This window comes from Sceloporus occidentalis, unplaced genomic scaffold, assembly GCF_023333645.1.
Source record: "Sceloporus occidentalis isolate IW3139 unplaced genomic scaffold, rSceOcc1.0.p SCAF_54, whole genome shotgun sequence".
In the NCBI taxonomy this organism is placed as follows: Eukaryota; Metazoa; Chordata; class Lepidosauria; order Squamata; family Phrynosomatidae; genus Sceloporus; species Sceloporus occidentalis.
In genome coordinates, this window is record NW_028317034.1 from 541,478 (window position 1) to 557,745 (window position 16,268).

The following is a 16,268-nucleotide window of genomic DNA, read 5'->3' on the forward strand; positions in this document are numbered from 1 at the left end:
GCCCGAAATCTTTTTTCCATTTTTTTTTTTTTTAAATAAGGCAGGGGCGTCCAACATGCGGCCCGCGGGCCAAATGCGGCCCGCGAGACCTCGAGGTGCGGCCCGCGTAAGATCGGCAGCCAGGGCAACCGATCTTACGCGAGCCGCACCTCAAGCCCTGCTACTTACTTGTGGGAGGGTCTTCTGGAATGCACAGAGGAAGCGGAGTTCACGTGACATCCTACTTCCTCTGTGCTTTAACAGAGAAGGCAGAGGGAGGCCGCGCCCCCTGCTGAAGTGCATCGAGGAGCTGCAGTGCAGGTAAGGGGGTGGGGAGGGTGTTTGAATGAGTGTGTGTGATTGAGGGAATTAATCTGTGAATGAATGATTATATGAATAAATGAGTGTGTGTGTGTGTGTGTGTGATAGCATGGATGTGTAAATGCTGGAACCTAGGCATGATGGGACTGTGATTGCTGTTAGCAATCACACTCCTATCATGCCAAGTCAGCCAGTACATGCTGAAACCTGGCTAGCTGCCCCCCTTGTGTATTGATGCTGCCAGCAGTATGGGGTCTGTGCATCACTTACAGCCACCCTGTACCAGCGTGTATTGGCTGACTTGGCATGATAGGAGTGTGATTGCTAACAGCAATCACAGTCCCATCATGCCTAGGTTCCAGCATTTATTGGATGGATGTGTAAGTGCTGGAACCTAGGCATGATGGGACTGTGACTACTGTTAGCAATCACACTCCTATCATGCCAAGTCAGCCAGTACATGCTGAAACCTAGCTAGCTGCCCCCCTTGTGTAGTGATGCTGCCAGCAGTATGGGGTCTGCACATCACTTACAGCCACCCTGTACCAGCATGTACTGGCTGACTTGGCATGATAGGAGTGTGATTGCTAACAGCAATCACAGCGAGCACAGTCCCATCATGCCTAGGTACCAGCATTTACTGGTTGCCTGGGTATGATAGGAGTGTGATTGCTGTTAGCAATCACACTCCTATCATGCCAAGTCATATTGCTAATTTTGTCCAATTGTTACCTACTTTTATTAAACATGTGAGTTTTTATTATTATTTTTAAAGGTGGGGGTCATTTTCGGTTTTGTGAACCCTGAAGTGAACCCTGAATGTTTTGGTCCAGAATTTTCATTTTAGTTCATCCCTAGAATAAATCTAGGGAATCCTGAATTTGTAGTCGCAAAACTTTCAAGGCCCAGAAATCAGTGAGAGGAAGAGTAAAGGTTTTGTGTCATTTTACTTTATTTTAATCTGCATATTTTATTAAAGGCCATATTTTTTGTCACAGTGAAAAATGAGTGCGGCCCGCGCACGTTTACAATTCTGATGAAGTGGCCCACTGCAGAAAAAACTTGGACACCCCTGGATTATGCCCTTTGTACATGCGCCCCTTTTTCTTTGATTTTTTTACAGATATGATTCAATATGTAAATTGAATTTGTTGAAAAAAAATTGTTGGGTAAAAATCATGTTTTTTTTGGGGGGGGGGTGAGGGGGTGGGGGGCCCTTAACAGATACTCGCACCCGGGCCCTGAGGCGTCTAGTTATGCCCCTGGCATGAGTTAATGTGATTGTGTGTATCATAGATGTATAATTGTGGAAGGGCAAAGATGGCACTAGCAGGATGTTTGAGACTTGGGGAACAGGATGGCACAGGCAGGGTGTATATGGGACAAAGATGGCAAATCTTATGTGTGTTATCTGGGTGCTGGCCAGGTTCTATGTGGGCAGCGTGGTTGGGGTGTGCAACCTGTGATCTATCCCTGTAATTTAGGGGTTTTAAATATGTATTGATTTGATCTATACCTGCAATGCTACATTTCATATATTATTATTGTATAGCTGCAAATACAGGATTTGTATGTCTGATTCTGTTTATTTGATATATACCTTCAGTGATGAGGTCACAAATGAATTTCAATTGATCTATACATGCAAAGCTGGGTTTGTGTGTTAATGTGTTGATCTATACCTGCTACCGGCATCAGGGTCTAATATTTATATATATATATTTATATATATATATCGGCAGCAGGGACTAATATTAATATATATCGGCAACTGGGGCTAATATTAATATATATGGGCAGCAGGGGCTAATATATATATATCAGCAGCAGGATCTAATATTAGGCCCTGAAATCATTTAGTGAAAAGTTAAGGTATTGTGTTGTTTAAAGGATTTCAAGGATTAGTCGTACTAAATTGTGGCTTCAGGCTTCCCATGTTGAATGATCAAGTATTGTATTGTCCAATAACAAAAGTATCATTCCATAGCACATTACTTTTGGCTATATATATATATATATGTTTTTTCAGTGGTATGATTTAATGGTGGGAATTATTAATGCCCCCCCAGTTTGACTGTGGTATCTTGTGTGCCCCCCTCTATATATTGTTTCTAGAGTCGCCACTGAATAAAAGTAATGCAATATGAGTTATGTGTTGATTATATAAATATATTTCAGGGGGGTTGGTGTTTGCTTTAGGAAAATCCAAAATAATTTATAAATAATCTAACAGTGACAAAAAGATTTAAAATCTAAACAAGAAAACCAGTACATTCTATATACAATATTAGGCAATCCATTCTGTAAAGTAAACTAGTATGAGTAACTTTTAATAATCTGATGACCTCTCACTACAGATATGTGCTATTTTTTTGAAAAATATAAACTGAAAAAAAAAATCCATCATTACATTTTTAAGATGTCCATGGAAAAATCCTATTTGTCTAGATTTCATACAGTGTTTTCAGACATTTAGCAAAAGGATGTGGTATTAAAATCGGCAGTGGCGCTTGACGTGGTGAATGAACCTGAGCTACAAAATCAATGTATGCAATTGCTGGAGGTTTATAAGTTGTGGAGATGACCCAGAGACCAGTCAGTATAGATTCTGTGGAAAATAGTGGGCGACTGACAGTGTCTTGACCACTAAAACTATGAGCAGGTTTTGATTCTTTTTTTAAGGTGTAATATGAATATCCTTTATTATTCTGATATAGCTGCTTGGGGATCCAAATGTCATCACTCTCAACCAGTTAAAGTTTTTTCCTCTCTTTTCCCTCCTCTTCTCTTTCCTTCTCTCCTTTCTTTACTCTTCTCTATCTTTTAACCTATTACTCACTAAACCAAACGTGTTAGCTGTCACCAGTAAAACCATGCCCAAGGCCAGTGGACAATAAATGATGTGCATATATATTTAAATCTCCTATCAATTCTGTTTTTCAAACATTTTGCAAATAGGTAATTCATTCTCCACTTTTCATTTTTTAATTTGATACATGTATAAAAAAGTTGGGTTTAAAATGTTTTTTTCTTTTCCAGTTTGTTAGGGTATTACCAATAATACAAATGAATATCGTAAACCCTGAATATCAAAAGCAAGGTTCCGAACACTAGTATAAGTATATACAAGTGAAAAAAGAAAAAAAGATAATAAATATATACAGTGATGCACAAACACTATAGACCACTAAAAAGTGGTATGGACGTAAATAGAGACAGTTGGCTTAAATAATGATTGTGCCACATCTATAAGGCTTACCAATAACCCTTATAGATCAACCCTAGAGTCACAATGTCACTAGTTGGTTATAAAAGTAAGCAGGCCCGGACTGGCCATCGGGCACACCGGGCAGTTGCCGCAGGGCCGGATTGACATAGGGGCTGATGGAGCTGCAGCTCCAGGCTCCTACCTTAAAAAAGGCCCAGTCAGGACCGGACTGACTGGGCCTATGCGGCCGTCCTTAACGCAGGGCAAAAGGGGCACCTGCCCCTTAAGTGCGCAGCAACTGCGACTTACCTGGCAAACGCGCGCAAGCAGTGTCTCTTCTACCGCCAGGGGGACGCAGGAATCAAACGGAATCACGTTACGTACGTCACATACGCCATGACCCTGCTGCGCGTCTTCTTCCCCTGTGCAGTAGAACAGGTTGTCCGCAGAAGTCTGCAAACGGCACGTACATCATCAGATCAGGTAAGGGGGGTGGGGGAGGCTGTATGAAGGAGTATGTGAGATTGAGTGAGTGAGTGAGTGAGTGAGTGAATTACTGAGTATCTGTGAAGGAGTGAGTGAATGAATGGTTGTGAATGAGTATATGTAAATGAGTATCTCAATGAGGGAATTAATCAGCATTAATGTATGAATGAATATCTGAATGAATGAATATCTGAATAAGTGAATGATTATCTCTGAATTAGTGAATAAATATTTGTGAAGGAGTGAATGAATATGTGTGTGTGATAGCATGGGTGTGTAGGGGGGGCAAAGATGCCACAGGCAGACTGTTTTGGTGGCAAAGATGCCACAGGCAGGCAGGCTGTTTTGGTGGCAAAGATGCCACATGCAAGCTGTTTTGGGGGCAAAGATGCCACAGGCAGGCTGTTTTGGGGGCAGCGAACATAAATCAATACCAAAGTGAAACCGTCTGTGGAAACCCTCCGGATGCGGGTGTGTGTCTCGGTGTCAGTGTGGCAGAGCATGTCCTGATGTGTGTGTCTGGGTGTCAGTGTGGCAGAGCCTGTCCTATTGTGTGTGTTCAGGTGTCAGTCTGGCAGAGCCTGTCCTGGGGTGCGTGTTTGAGTGTCGGTGTGGCAGAGCCTGTCCTGGGGTGTGTGTTTGGGAGCTGGTATGGCAGAGCATGTCCTGGTGTGTGTACGAACACAGAAAAGAACCCCAGCACCCCAATCAGCTTCCAATCCTTAGGTTACTTTATTCAGAGAAAGCAAAACAAAAAAGCAACATTTCGGCCAAACAGGGCCTTTGTCAAGCCCAAAATGTTTTGCACTTTGGCACCAGTGACCCTAGGCTCGGCCCTGGGCAATTGTATGCTTCCAACTTTGTGGCACCAGCTTTTCCTGGACAGTCACGATGTTGCCGCTCTATGATGCTGTCCCGCCAAGCTCTACCTTTTACCAATTTTTTGGGGACAGAGTTAGAGCTGGGCAGGATTTGGGACCGCAAGTTCCGATTTCATTCATCTTAACATGCTATAATACTTAATTAATATTTTGCATGTTTTAGCCCCACATGTTCTCACTGTTGCCTTAAAATGAAAGGTAACCCTTTAATCATAAAAGAAAAGCATAACAGAACTAAACCAAGTAAAAAAGAGCAAATTTACATTGAAGACCTCTTGATACTTTTCCCATCTATGCCATTATATTTGTTTTGCTAATGAAAAAGCTTCAATGTGTATTGGCAAAAATACGTTAAACAAATCATTGGTTAGACAGTGTGCAACTAAATGGATCTGCCAGACTCAGTCCCTCCAAGGCTGAGTCATTGAAACGGGTCACAAGTAAACTTTTTCCACAGTGCACAAAATGCTGAGAAGTCATACTGCAGTCATCAGTAAAGCAGAAAAGGTCATAAAGTCAAGCAGGTGATGCAATTTCATTTATTAAGGAGCACAAAAACTGAACTGCAAATCCACAAAAAATAAATAAAAAAAATACCCTAAATCGAGGTGGTCAGATTCCAAACACTGTCCAAACGTGCTCCAGAACTGCCCCAGCTGTGCCTTGACAAGTGCTTTATAGCCCAGCAAAGGTTATGAAAATTAAAGTAAATACGTTATGAATTAAAATAAATTAAAATATAGGTATACTGGTCAATCACATAAATATCACTAAATATCTTGAATGAACAGACAAGGCAAAAAATACAAGGCTAAACACCAATCAAATACCGTATTTGCTCGATTATAATATCTGAATATTAATTTAGGAAAAAAAGAAAAAGCCTGAATATAAGACTACCCTATTGGAAAAAAGTTTTACTAGTAAATGTTAATTCATGTAAACTATGTAAACTATTTTTTTTAAATAAAAGCTATGATTGAGAAAAATATTGTTTTTGTTTTTATTTTCCAACCTGCCCCCCAGTTATGCACATCTGCCCCCAGGCTTGCAACTCTGCCCCAGAAATGCCTTATACCCCTATATGCCACTGTGCCCCATGATATGCCTTTTGATACTTCCCATTACAAATATGCCTTCTTAATGTAAACTTTTCCTCAAATTCTCATACAATGTGCAGCATAGGAGTAAAACAAATAAAACCAATAGTGAGAATTTGTCAATTTAGAAGCCCATTGCATCGTTCAATCAACCCAGAAGCTTGAAGATGTTGTAGCATGTAGAGTTTCCACTTAATCCCCGAGTCATTTGCACGAGCTGTCCGCTGAAGTGTGTTTCATTGTATGTCTGTATCTCAGATGGCAGTCCATAAGTAATCACAAGAGTCTATAACATTCGAAGTGTTAAGGACGTACAGCAGTACATTAGCACCCCCTCTTCCTTTGGGCATGGGACCAATGTAGTTCCAGATGTTGTCTTTTTATTTAAATGTCAACGGGTTTGCTTCATGAGGGGCCACTTCTTAAACTCATTGGAAGTCTCATATATTTCCTTTGCTTGGACAATCATCTGGAGAGTTTTTGGTAATTCTCTAGCTAGTTCCCACTCTAGGGTTGCTGCTGTTCCTCTTTGACCCGCCGTCTCATGGGCCCAGTCTGCCATTCTAAGTAACACTGGATCTACAGGCTCTGGTGTGAGTTTTGTTTCTCGTATTCAAGTAGCAATCTTCTTTGGGTTCTACTCTCCAATACTGTCTTTCACATGGACATCCACATGTCCACTACATACTGTAGTGCACGGTATGCTGCTAGAAGATTCTTTCCCAAAAGTGTATATCTTTGCTGTGCCCTAGTCAACTACTTGCACCAGAACCTAATCAGTACTGCTGGTTTGCCTTTGTCTTCGCTTGGTTGCCATAGTCCCAATGATACTACTTTGTTGTTCGCTATCACATCAAATCCGAATGGAGCTCCAATTCATATCGGGCCCAAGCCCTGATGCTGTAATACTACTTTCTTCACTGCTTGGAATCAATTCACCATACAAATACTGATTTATTCATGGTAACATTGTATATGGAACATAACAGCAATTCTAGTAACCCAATGCACTTAGAAATGTTTGGGTTTTGTTCAAGGTCCTAGATTCTGGAGAATTCTGGATCATATCCTGCATAGAACGTGAGAAATGTGAAACCAAGTGTCAAAAAGTGAGAATAAAGAAAAAAAATAAATTACTTTCCTTTCTTGAGATCGGGTTTTTAGCTGCAGCCCTATATACACTCTCCACGGAATGTAGAAAAAGGGAACACAAATTTGACTTCTGTCTAGGGGCGCTTGCAAACCCACGATCCAGAATAACTCATATAAAAAAATAATAAAAAAGGAAAAAGAAAAAATAGTGTGATACAGTAACAAATGTAACTCCGGCACAACGCTTCAATGAATACACTCACAATGTGAATGGATCTTTGGCGCGTGTATCAAAACCACTCCTCGGTATATGTGTTGATTTCTTGGCTCCACGTGTATGTAAGACAAGAGATATCTGATAGGGTGATACCTTTATAATCTGTATGTGTGCTATAAGGTAATGCACTCACATTTAGTTGGAAGATGTCAAGCTCGTCTGGTTTGTTGTCCTGGAGTGGAGCCGGTCTCTTGATGAAGTTCCTGGGGAGGCTTTGTTTGGATTCCACGAGAAGATTTCTTCAAAGATCCAGTGTGGGTGTTGGTAAAGTGCAAGTGCTATATATAAATAGTGTATGTTCAGTAGTTTATGAACTGATAGTGTGTGCCATAAATAGATCAAAGGATACCAGGTTGAATAAATAAATAAATAATTTAATCTGGGACCCAGCCCTTACTAAACCCTGGTCGGCAACTACACCATATAGGTGTTTACAAAGTTGTCCGAACGGGATAAAAAGTAATGTAAATAATATAAAAAATGTAAGTAGAATAAAACAATTTGAAAGACGAAATGAAGTCCAAAGTAAAACAATCCTCAAAGTAAAAACAATCCTCAACGCGTTTCGCCAGGTAAAAAGGCTTCCTCAGGAGGTATAATAGTGACCAAATGGATGCATAGACTGAGGTATCTTCCAGACAGGGCTGGACCATATCATTCCTAGAAATTATTGGGCTGGGCCTTACATTTTGTCTTTATTTATGACCCATCACTGAAAGGGCTTTTAATTCACTAGAATAGGTAATGCTTCTTTCACTTTCGCTTTAGATCCAGATGCCATGATGTCATCAGTGTAGTGAAATACTGGAAGCTGTAAGGTAAGGTGGCTTAAATCACGTGCTACTAGTCCAAGGCAAATCATAAGGGAGGGTGCCTATGAACACTGTCAGCTCCTCCATCCCACATATGTAATAGTCACTCCACCACATTTTCACCAACTTGCTTTTTGGGGGTTATAAGGCAAATCTGGGGGCAGAGTGGCATATCAGGGAGGCATAGTGGCATATAGGAGGGGGTATAAGGCATATCTGGGTGCAGAGCGGCATATAGGGGATATAAGGCATATCTGGGGGCAGAGTGACAAGCCAGGGGACAGATGTTCATAACTGGGGGGCAGGTTGGCAAATGAAAGAAATTAAAAACAAGAAATTGAGTTTTCAATCATAGTTTTTATTAAATATGAAAAAATAGTTTACATGTGAATTAATATTAACTAGTAAAACTTTTTTCTATAGGGTAGTCTTATATTCAGGCTTTTACTTTTTTCAGACAAGGCAAAGTTTTGATGAAAGTATAAACAACAGTTTACAAAAAAAATACAAGGTCAAACATCAATCACATACTTTAAACTGCCTTTTTAACTTAAAGGATTAAGTCATGTTCCAGCATCTACTGTTGAATGTGTAAACAATATTCTGGAATATGTCAGGCACATTGAAAGGAAACTCCTGGTGCTGTGTACCATGGCTTGTTAAAGGTGATTCAATAGTCTTATAATGAAGAAAGAAGTGTGAGCAATTAATGCATCTCCATACTCCAACTGATGAATCCACAGAAGTCCAATGAATATAAAAATACCGTATATTCCGGCGTATAAGACGACTTGGCGTATAAGACGACCCCAAACTTTTCCAGGTAAAATATAGAGTTTGGGCTATACTTGCCGTATAAGACTACCCCTCTACCCAGTATACAACAACCAACCAATCACGGCAAGCGATGTACCTTACCGTTGATTGGCTGGTTGTTATACAGACATATACATACATACACTGCCCTTATACACACATATATATATATATATATATATATATATACATATATATATCTACACATACTAACATACGCCTGTCCATAGATACACATTTATACACTGCCCTCACCACACACCCCTGCCTTTACACACACACATATTATATATATATATATATATATATATACACACACCAGCTTAAAAACACACAAATACCTACACTGCTCTTACACACACACTTACCCCTTACTAACCCCTTTCTCCCCATCTCTTACCTTTCTCATCTTCTTTCTTCCATCCAGTTGTGGGTCATTCCAGACCTCTGCTTTACTGCTCCCTCATCACTAAGCGCCGGCAATTGATGCCGAGCGCCGGGACATGACGTCATCCCCGCGATTGGCATCAATAGCTGGTGCGTACTGATTAGGGAGCACGGAAGCCGAGGTCTGAAGTGCCAGACCTCGAGCTCCCTAATGTTGGGCTAGTTAGAGGGAGGTCGTGATCTCCCCAACCAGCCCTGCTCATCGGTACATAAGGGAGATAAATAAGTAAATAAGGTACATTGGGGAGATCACGATCTTCCATCTACCTCGGCGCGGCCCTGAAGACTGGCCCAGGGGAGGCGGCTTCTCCGCTCGCCCCTCCCCTAGAGATTTGTGGCATCGTGGGGAATCTCCGGCTCGGTAAGTTTTAGTACCCGGCGTATAAGACGACCCCCGACTTTTGAGAAGATTTTCTCGGGTTAAAAAGTCGTCTTATATGCCGGAATATACGGTATGTTTATTGAAAAAAATAATAATAACAAAGCCAATGGAGAGAAGTCTCACATGTTTTGCCGTAAGGCTATTCTTGTAAGACACAGGTACATTTCATACCAGGACATTGGTGCATCTATATTTGTTGCACAGGACCTTGCATTCTTCCTTCAGACAAGAGATGGTTTAACATTCAATTTCTTTTATACTGTTTAAAATACAGACTTAGAATATTAAGTTATGATACATGATGAAGTTCATGGAAAATTATCCACAAAAAAACTATGATTTATTCTTTCAGTACAGCAGAATTGTTAAAAAATAGTCCTTCTTGAAAAGAAAAACTACCATGCATAAACAAATTTTGCTGTCAGCAAAAAGGAGAATGCATTAAAATAACTTTAACTGCAATTAATCATTTAGCCAATGTAATTTTTTTACTAGCCAGAGCTGTTATAGCGTTCCAGTTACCAGATGTCCATAAAAATTCATTGTGAGCAGTTAAATTTAGAAGCTAATGTCTTAATTAGATTAGCTTCTGTCTAGCATGACAGAGTAGTAATTCACAGGAACTGGATTTATTATACTGGCGTCTGGTAGGAATCTATCACAAAATATGCCCCATATTTTTTTATCTATTATTCTCTATCAACAAGAAAAATGCAAATACTAATACAACTTGAATGTTCTATGGATATCTGTTATATTTTTCTTTAAAGCCAAAAAACTAGGGTGGAAATTAGCATTTTCCCAACAAAACATTCAGAGGAAATTATTTAGATCTATAGATATTAAAGAAAGCATAAAAATTAAAGGAATACCTCAAAGGTATTCGCCCCATACCGGGGTTCTGATCTCGTACAGGACGTATCTGTGTTGTGGCCCGGTGTTCTGTGATTGAGGAAGTGTTTTTACCTCCACTGTATGTGTTTTTGGAATTGTGCATTACTTGTACCTGTATGCATCTAGTCTGTCACCATGTCTATATGTAACATTGTTTTTATGCTGTATGCTTTGTCTTCTCCATGTAATAAAGAAGTTATATAAAAAAAAAATAATTAAAGGAATATACCTGTGCCCCATGTAGCCCCACCAATGAAAAAATGTATTATGTATTCAAATTCATACGAACTTTATTTTTTACAAAATTTGTCAATTTTGTCCATTTGTACAAATCTCTGATAACAAGGAGGGCATCAATGTATCAATGTTTGTATCAATGATACAAACAAAAAGGAAATGCAAAATCTCCTAAATGTCATAAAGATTTGTTTATTCGTTTGCCAAGTTATGGCATCATTATATACCATTTTGGCGCTCTTTCATGATGTAAGTGGGAAGGGACTGTGTGTAGAAGGGTACACCTACTGATAGGTAGCAGTAGCCAAAAAAACTGTGAGGGGGGTTGGTCTCTTTGAAGGTTATGGTTGTGATTAATGGGTAAAATTTACTGGGGTATGGAGGATTGGAGAAGCTGTTCAACTATATTTTATTGATTTACTGGGTCTGCAACTTAAGTTTTTTAAATTCCTTTACATGTAATATTTGATTTATTAATTGAAAACATTTTTTTCAATTAAAAAATTATTTAGGGGCCATTTAAAAAAAAAAAATTTGTGCTTTTTTCAGTTGTGCTTTAGCAATACCACCAGAAAAACCTTTTATTCAGAATTTGGTTTAAGTTGCAGGATTACACTCCCAGCAAAACCTCTTAACTTTGGACAATGCAAACAATAAATCAGAACATTTTCGTGGCATATTAGGCATGGGAGAGGACTTTTTTCTATTTTTACCACCAACTACAATCAATTTGGAAATGTCTGTATGATGGAGTGATTCCAGTTTTTGTTGCGGTGGGCAGAGGCGGCAGCAGGCATGTATGAAATTTTTAGATGACCCCTAGTATACCAGTCCCAAGTAGGCTGACACTGTCTTGTCTGAAGTCAGAAATACAGCTAGCCGCATGCAGCAGCAGTACTCACAAGCATACTGGCGGTAGTGGTGCAAAATAATCTCCACTCTTCCTACCAAAATAAGGTACAATTTTAGTTACTACTAAGGACTCACAGAGAGGTCATGTTCTGGTGGCTTGGTGGGATTAAAGGCAAAGATTGCTTGTAAGCTTGTAGTATCGTTGCACAGATGATGGCAACAGGTCTATGTATGGGCCAGAAGAAAATGAGGAATAAGAGGGAAGGTGGAGCCCTGCAACAGAAGTGGTTCTTACTCTGTCCTCTGTGGAATAGGATACAGTGATTAACAATGTTGATGACAATGACCTGGATTTCAATTATGAACTAGAGGAGTCATACTACACATCTTCTAGTAATTTCTCAGTTAGATGTGTTGCTCCTTCTACCCTGCTGAAGCAGCCGCTGCATATCTCTGACACTGGTTCCCCTTCATGCACTGGCACTACTACCACCACGTCCATCACTAATACTCTCATGGGGAAAAAAACACTTCACACTTCCATAGTTGGACATTTGTAAGGTGCTAATTGTGTGATATGGGGGTAAGGTGTTAGGACATCTCACCAATTCTGATATGATCCAACACCTATGTATACGCTTTACAACTTCAGTGGCAAACTGGCAGCAGTTACGCTAAGGAGATCGTTCCTTTATATTTTTTTGAACATAGTGGTAAGTCAGTCCTGCGCCATCTGCCCTACTATCGCTGCCCCTCTCTTTCCTTAGTCTTGGGTGTTTAACTCTTTTATTTCTTTTGGAATATTGGGAAAATGTAGTTCTGCACCAAGGGGCTGCCCGTGTATCAGTCAGGGCCTGCCCAGGCCACATGTACTATTACTGCTGCTGTTTCTCTATCTCCTTCCTTACTCTGGGGTGGTCAATTATTTTTTTGAACATTTGGGAAATTCAGTCCTATACCAAGGGGCTATATGTGTTTATTTGCCAGTGCCTACCCAGGCTGGGTAGGTTACTCATGAGTGGTCAATTATTGTTTTTTTCCCCCCTAATAATGGGGGGGAATCAGTTTTGTACCATATGTCTGGATGTGTCTGTCTGCCGGTGCCTGCCCTGTGCCCTCCCTCTGCAATTTAAACTCCTTCCTTACTCTGGGGATCAATTTTTGTTCTTTTTTTCTAAAATTGTGGGGGGTAATTAAGTCCTGTAGCATGAGCAGGTTTTTATTAGAAGTTACAAACTGAGAGGGTGATGATCTATTATACAAATTACATTTTTTGTAGAAGAATAAGTCAATTAGCTGCTTGTTGATGGTAAACATGTTCTATTATTAGTGTAGCCATTCTAGGTTGTTAAAAGATCCCAGCTGAGAGAAACAGCATATTTCTAAAAATAGGGTATTGCAAGCAGAAGTAAAAATAAAGTAAAATAAAGCTATATTTTGCATGTTTCTTTATGACTATTAACTTAGCCAGCATTTTATGTATAAATAAAACATTATAGTATTTATTTTGGAAGCAGACGTGTTTACTTGGCAGTAGTAATTTGCACATCTTTATGCTTCTAGAATACATAACAATGTGAATAAAATATACCCTGAATTTTAAATGGAGGAAACAAAACTACCAACATTACTCTACAACGAGATTATTTTTTAGCCTGTATTATTTCTTTTATCAAACGATATTTTCCTTGTCAAAAAAAGGAAAAAAGAAAATACTTGCATGTAGACAGAACTAAACCTCAACAAGGAACCACAAGCATAGATCACAAATATATTATCAGGTATCATTTGCATTTCATATTTAAGTAAATATATTTTATAATTAATTTTACAAATAATAATTGGTAAAGTTAAATGTAAATACGTAAATATGTAGATAGCTACACTTTTGAAAACAATCCTGCACTTCATTTAACATGTGTAAAGTTTCCTGGGCACGTGAAGATAAGGACACAAGCTATGCAACCTTATTATTCATTACCCAATGTTACATAGACTTCTATGTTTTCCATATGCCTGTTTCTTTATACATTGCTTTGAACATAGTGCAGTAGATTTGATGAGCCACAGAGCTTCACAGAACTTTTTCCAGAAAATTGGCCCTGGCTTTATAATTAATAACACTATAGTCTCATACTCGGGTAGATCATTGTAATCAAACACTGTATTGCATTGACCACAAAAAAAACATGTTTACCATACATAAAAGATATATGTTAAATCAATGTTGTTTGGTCAATACAAAAAATATTAATATTTAGTGTCATTGTTGCAAAAACGGTTTTAATTAAAAAATAATCGTTTTGTGTAGGTCATTATGGTGTAACTAGATTAAATTGGCTCATTAGGTAAGGGGTTAAAAATAAGTAAAATAAGCCTCTGTAAACTGAATGACTCAGAGGGATCTAGCAAATTAATTTGCAGAGTTACTATGCAAATTTCACAAATAAACCTTAACTCGTTTTCCTTTGGGACTGAAAAGGATTAGTGAGAAATAGAAGCTTTGATGGGATTAAGAAATAGAAAAAATGTGGGAAAAAAGCACACACTTAAGCACATTTTATAGCAAAAGGGCCTTAAGCCCTATCCCTATTCCACCCTCCCCATCTAGTACTACAAAAATCAATGGGAATTAAGTCTTACAGTTTCAAGTTATTTTTCAGATCGCTACATAGAAAAAACTACCTTCAAAGCTACCTGCTGCCTCTGTATGCAATCAAATAATAAATGAAAAAGGTCTTGTGTGTACCAATCTGACTTGTTGTCTGGAGTGCTTGGTACCATTAAGTATGGCTTTCAGCTCTTGACAGCTAGTCCCTTGGGTATAATTCAAGAGCAGAATAGAACAATATAGAGTGACTTAGGCGCCTACTCCAAAAAAGAAATGCAGGAAACACTAGGTACACCGCCAAAGAAAAAACAGAAAAGTAAATACAGTGTAATAAAGTGTTGTGCAGTAAATAAATAAATTAAATTAGGAATATACTTATCAAATGATGTTTCCAATAATACTCAAGGCAGAGAAGATAACATGTAAAAAATTAAGATATACAGATCTGTTAATCTGTACAGAGTATATATAATATATAAGATAAACTGTATGATATCACACTCACATTTAGTAGAGCCACCGCAATACAGGCTCTAGTATATAAAAGCGCTGTAGATCGCGGTCCTACCTGTCGGCAAGCAGAGACTATATGCAAAGTCAGATAAACTGTTGAGAGAGTTGTCTATGAGAGGCAGGCAGTGTTGTTTTTACCAGGTCCTGGGACTAGAGATCCCAACTCTGCAACTTTCCTGTCCCCACAGCAATCGGCTAGAATAGGACAAGTTCACCAGTAGGCAGAAGGCTGATTTTTGTGTGAAGAGTGTTGTGCAGTGTGCCATGTAGATTAAAAATAAATTACACAATAACATATACATGTATAGATTGTCTAAATCTTTAGATTTTCTTAATCTAGAAATGCAGCTGAATACATTTTGGTGATTTTTTTTGTGCATTTGTCACATAATCTGTGGCAAAAGCTCCTAGTGGAATACCTCGGGTTGTCTACTTTCTCTCAATATAAACTTTTGGGTTATTCCTCAATTTTTTTGTTCATGATTATTCAAGAAAACAGTATACTGACTGTAAAAATAATGTAACATGTTGAAACAGCAATGAATAGGTTCTAATATTTGTCCTATAATTGCCACAAAGGTATTGGAATTCTATGTATATAAGTAATTTCTTAAATCAAGACACTTATCATATTATGTATTTATCTGTTTTTGATCACTGGTATTTATGTATTAACCTATTTGTGATCTCCGGCAATGGAAAATGTATTTATATGGTATTTATATATTTATTGATACGTTATTATAAATAGTTATATATCTTGTATTATAAATATTATTTGTATATATTTTCCCATACACACATACATGATTTGATTGATTTGCAGTTGTGCTGAAAAGTTTGCATAACCTGGCAGAAATTGTGAAATGTTGGCATTCATTTTGAAAATATGACTGATCATGCAAAAAAAGGTGTTTTTTTTAAGGCTAGTGATCATATGAAGCCATTTATTATCACATAGTTGTTTGGCTCCTTATTAAATCATATTGATAACTCATATCACCCAAATGGCCCTGACCAAAAGTTTATATACCCTTGAATGTTTGGCCTTGTTACAGACACAAAAGGTGACACACACACACAGGTTAAAGGGCAATTAAAGGTGAATCTCCCACAACTGGGGCTTTTTAAATTGCAATTAGTTTATAAATTGTCAATGAGTTTGTTAGCTCTCACGTGGATGCACTGAGCAGGGTAGATACTGAACCATGGGGAGCAGAAAAGAACTGCCAAAAGACCTGCGTAACAAGGTAATGGAACTTTCTAAAAAGGAAAAAGGAAAACACTGAAAATGGAAGTCAGTAATGTTCACTCACTTATTAAGAAGTGGAAATTTTGATACCAAGCCAAGGTCAGGTAG